The following is a 5,000-nucleotide window of genomic DNA, read 5'->3' on the forward strand; positions in this document are numbered from 1 at the left end:
TCCGCAGAGGCTCGCAGGGGGTGGACACGGTGCCTGGAAGTCCCCTCTGGAAGGCACGGGGTTGAGACGGTGCCCGCAAGTCCCGATGGCGAGGCCAGGGGCGGGCGGACCTGGGGAGCGAGCGGAAAAGCCCATCGGCATCCATGGGGTTGACCTGGGGAGCCTAAATGCCCCTAGGAATACGTGGGGTGGAGCTGGGGAGCGGAAAAGCCCCTAGGAATACTTGGGGTGGAGCTGGGGAGCGAAAATCCCCATAGGAATACATGGGGTGGAGCTGGGGAGCGAAAAAGCCCCTAGGAATACATGGGGTTGACCTGGGGACCGAGAAAGCCCATAGGAACACATGGGGTTGACCTGGGGACCGAAAAAGCCCATAGCAACACATGGGGCTGACCTGGGGACCGAAAGAGCCCATCGGCATCCATGGGGGGGAGCTGGGGAGCGGAAAAGCCCCTAGGAATACATGGGGTGGAGCTGGGGAGCGAAAAAACCCCTAGGAATACTTGGGGGGGAGCTGGGGAGCGAAAAAGCCCTTAGGAATACATGGGGGGGGAGCTGGGGAGCGGAAAAGCCCCTAGGAATACATGGGGTGGAGCTGGGGAGCGAAAAAACCCCTAGGAATACTTGGGGTGGAGCTGGGGACCGAAAAAGCCCTTAGGAATACATGGGGGGGGAGCTGGGGAGCGAAAAAGCCCCTAGGAATACTTGGGGTTGACCTGGGGACTGAAAATCCCCATAGGAATAAATGGGGTGGAGCTGGGGAGCGAAAAAGCCCCTAGGAATACTTGGGGTGGAGCTGGGGACCGAAAAAGCCCATAGGCATCCATGGGGTTGACCTGGGGAGCGAAAATCCCGATAGGCATCCATGGGGTTGACCTGGGGAGCGAAAATCCCCATAGGCATACGTGGGGTTGACCTGGTGCCCGCCCCCCCCACGGAAGTCCGTATGAGGTTTTTGAAACGGGCCTTGCCCGGGCCTTCGATCCAGGAGGGCGGACACTTTCGGCGGTTCGTCCCGGTGGCTGGGCCGGGTGCCGCATCTACAATATAGCCAAGAAACGTTCGCGGAGATTTTCGAGAACACGTTTTTAAGGACCCTCAATGCCCATGTTCGGTTCCAGAAAGCCGGTCAGAGGGATCTTCGGGGCAGAACCCTGCCGTGCTGAGGGGCCAAACCCGAGTTTGGAGCCAGGTCAACGGGGAAAACCGGAAAAGGGCCGGAGAAGGCGGTCAGGCCGGGCGAGAGTTCCAGGAGCTCGGCCACAATTCCGATCTCGTCCCGGTCAAGGGCTCCGTGGAAGGGCAGCCCGGGGGGCGGGTCCAAGGGCCCCGGCAGGGACCCGGGCCTCCGGGGTCGGAGCCGAGGCACCCCGCCGAGGGGTGGTCGTCCCGGGCCAAGGCGGCGGGAGCCCGGGCAGGACTCCGCGGGGCAGGCCGGGCGGGAGTTCCAGGAGCCCGGCCGCGATTCCGACTTCTCCCCGGTGCCCTGCCCGGAGGCCGGGCAGGTCCGGGGGCCTTCGGCGCGGGCGGCGGGATGCTCCCGCGGGGGAGACGAGCCGTGCTGGGCCCCGGGAGGGAGGCCCGGGGTCGACCTGGCGCCGGGGCTCCGGCCCTGGAAGTCCCGATGAGGTTTTTCAAACGGGCCGTGCCCGGGCCTTCGCTCCAGGAGGGCGGACACTTTCGGCGGTTGCCCCCGGTGGCTGGGCCGGGTGCCGCATCTACAATATTGCCAGGAAAGGTCCGCGGAGATTTTCGGGGACACGCTTTTCGGGACCCTAGTTGCCCATCTTGGGTTCCAGGAGGTCGGGCAGGGGTACCTCCGGGACCGGACCGTGCTGCAGGAGGGGGTCAACCCCGGGTTTGGCTCCATGTCGACTGGAGCTCCGGCCCAGGGGCGGGCCGGGCGAGAGTTCCAGGAACCCGGCCGCGATTCCGGCTTCTCCCCGGTGCCCTGCCCGGAGGCCGGGCAGGTCCGGGGGCCTTCGGCTGCGGGCGGCGGGCTGCTCCCGCGGGGGAGACGAGCCTCTCTGGGGCCCGGGAGGTTGGCCCTGGGTCGACCTGGCGCCGGGGCTCGGGCTCCGGAAGTCCGTATGAGGTTTTTCAAACGGGCCGTGCCCGGGCCTTCGCTCCAGGAGGGCGGACACTTTCGGCGGTTCGTCCCGGTGGCTGGGCCGGGTGCCGCATCTACAATATTGCCGAGAAAGGTCCGCGGAGATTTTCGGGGACACGGTTTCCGGGACCCTAGATGCCCATCTTGGGTTCCAGGAGCTCGGACGGAGGAACCTCCGGGGCCGGACCGTGCTGCAGGAGGGGTTCAACCGCGAGTTTGGCTCCATGTCGACTGGAGCTCCGGCCCAGGGGCGGGCCGAGCGGCTTGGCCGGGCGAGAGTTCCAGGAGCCCGGCCGCGATTCCGGCTTCTCCCCGGTGCCCTGCCCGGAGGCCGGGCGGGTCCGGGGGCCTTCGGCGCGGGCAGCGGGCTGCTCCCGCGGGGGAGACGAGCCGCCCTAACGCCCGGGAGGGAGGCCCGGGGTCGACCTGGCTCCCGAGCTCCGGCCCTGGAAGTCCGTATGAGGATTTTCAAACGGGCCGTGCCCGGGCCTTCGCTCCAGGAGGCCGGACACTTTCGGCGGTTGCTCCCGGCGGCTGGGCCGGGTGCCGCATCTACAATATTGCCGAGAAAGGTCCGCGGAGATTTTCGGGGACACGGGTTTCGGGACCCTAGATGCCCATCTTGGGTTCCAGGAGCTCGGACGGAGGAACCTCCGGGGCCGGACCGTGCTGCAGGAGAGGTTCAACCGCGAGTTTGGCTCCATGTCGACTGGAGCTCCGGCCCAGGGGCGGGCCGAGCGGCTTGGCCGGGCGAGAGTTCCAGGAGCCCGGCCGCGATTCCGGCTTCTCCCCGGTGCCCTGCCCGGAGGCCGGGCAGGTCCGGGGGCCTTCGGCGAGGGCGGCGGGCTGCTCCCGCGGGGGAGACGAGCCGTGCTGGGCCCCGGGAGGGAGGCCCGCGGTCGACCTGGCGCCGGGGCTCCGGCCCTGGAAGTCCGTATGAGGTTTTTCAAACGGGCCTTGCCCGGGCCTTCGCTCCAGGAGGCCGGACACTTTCGGCGGTTCGTCCCGGTGGCTGGGCCGGGTGCCGCATCTGCAATATTGCCAGGAAAGGTTCGCGGAGATTTTCGAGGACACGGGTTTCGGGACCCTAGATGCCCATCTTGGGTTCCAGGAGCTCGGACGGAGGAACCTCCGGGGCCGGACCGTGCTGCAGGCGAGGGTCAACCCCGAGTTTGGCTCCATGTCGACTGGCGCTCCGGCCCGGGGGGCGGGCCGGGCGGGCAGGCCGGGCGAGAGTTCCAGGAACCCGGCCGCGATTCCGGCTTCGACCCGGTCGACTGCACGGCGGGCGTGCAGGCCGGCGGCGACTCCCAGGGCCCCTTCCAGGCTGCGGGGCCCAGCGGTTGGAGCCCGGCTACCCCGGCGAGGGGCGGAAGAACCTGCACGGCGCGGCCGGAGAACCCGGCATGCATGCGCGGGGCAGGCCGGGCAGGAGTTCCAGGAGCCCGGCCACGATTCCTACTTCTCCCCGGTGCCCTGCCCGGAGGCCGGGCGGGCCCGGGGGCCTTCGGCGCGGGCGGCGGGCGGCTTCCGCGGCGGAGACGAGCCTCTCTGGGGCCCGGGAGGTCGGCCCTGGGTCGACCTGGCGCCGGGGCTCGGGCTCCGGAAGTCCGTATGAGGTTTTTGAAACGGGCCTTGCCCGGGCCTTCGCTCCAGGAGGGCGGACACTTTCGGCGGTTGCCCCCGGTGGCTGGGCCGGGTGCCGCATCTACAATATTGCCAGGAAAGGTTCGCGGAGATTTTCGGGGACACGGATTTCGGGACCCTAGATGCCCATCTTGGGTTCCAGGAGGTCGGACGGAGGAACCTCCGGGGCCGGACCGTGCTGCAGGAGGGGGTCAAAACCGAGTTTGGCTCCAAGTCGACTGGAGCCCCGGCCCGGGGGGCGGGCCGGGCGGGCAGGCCGGGCGAGAGTTCCAGGAACCCGGCCGCGATTCCGGCTTCGACCCGGTCGACTGCACGGCGGGCGTGCAGGCCGGGGGGCGACTCGCAGGGGCCCTTCCAGGCTGCGGGGCCCAGCGGTTGGAGCCCGGCTACCCCGGCGAGGGGCGGAAGAACCTGCACGGCGCGGCGGGAGAACCCGGCATGCTTCCGCGTGGCAGGCCGGGCAGGAGTTCCAGGAGCCCGGCCACGATTCCTACTTCTCCCCGGTGCCCTGCCCGGAGGCCGGGCGGGCCCGGGGGCCTTCGCCGCGGGCGGCGGGCGGCTTCCGCGGCGGAGACGAGCCTCTCTGGGGCCCGGGAGGTCGGCCCTGGGTCGACCTGGCGCCGGGGCTCGGGCTCCGGAAGTCCGTATGAGGTTTTTGAAACGGGCCTTGCCCGGGCCTTCGCTCCAGGAGGGCGGACACTTTCGGCGGTTGCCCCCGGTGGCTGGGCCGGGTGCCGCATCTACAATATTGCCAGGAAAGGTTCGCGGAGATTTTCGGGGACACGGATTTCGGGACCCTGGATGCCCATCTTGGGTTCCAGGAGGTCGGACGGAGGAACCTCCGGGGCCGGACCGTGCTGCAGGAGGGGGTCAAAACCGAGTTTGGCTCCATGTCGACTGGAGCCCCGGCCCGGGGGGCGGGCCGGGCGGGCAGGCCGGGCGAGAGTTCCAGGAACCCGGCCGCGATTCCGGCTTCGACCCGGTCGACTGCACGGCGGGCGTGCAGGCCGGGGGGCGACTCGCAGGGGCCCTTCCACGCTGCGGGGCCCAGCGGTTGGAGCCCGGCTACCCCGGCGAGGGGCGGAAGAACCTGCACGGCGCGGCGGGAGAACCCGGCATGCTTCCGCGTGGCAGGCCGGGCAGGAGTTCCAGGAGCCCGGCCACGATTCCTACTTCTCCCCGGTGCCCTGCCCGGAGGCCGGGCGGGCCCGGGGGCCTTCGCCGCGGGCGGCGGGCGGCTTCC

This window comes from Alligator mississippiensis, unplaced genomic scaffold (assembly GCF_030867095.1).
Source record: "Alligator mississippiensis isolate rAllMis1 unplaced genomic scaffold, rAllMis1 scaffold_67, whole genome shotgun sequence".
Taxonomy (NCBI): Eukaryota; Metazoa; Chordata; order Crocodylia; family Alligatoridae; genus Alligator; species Alligator mississippiensis.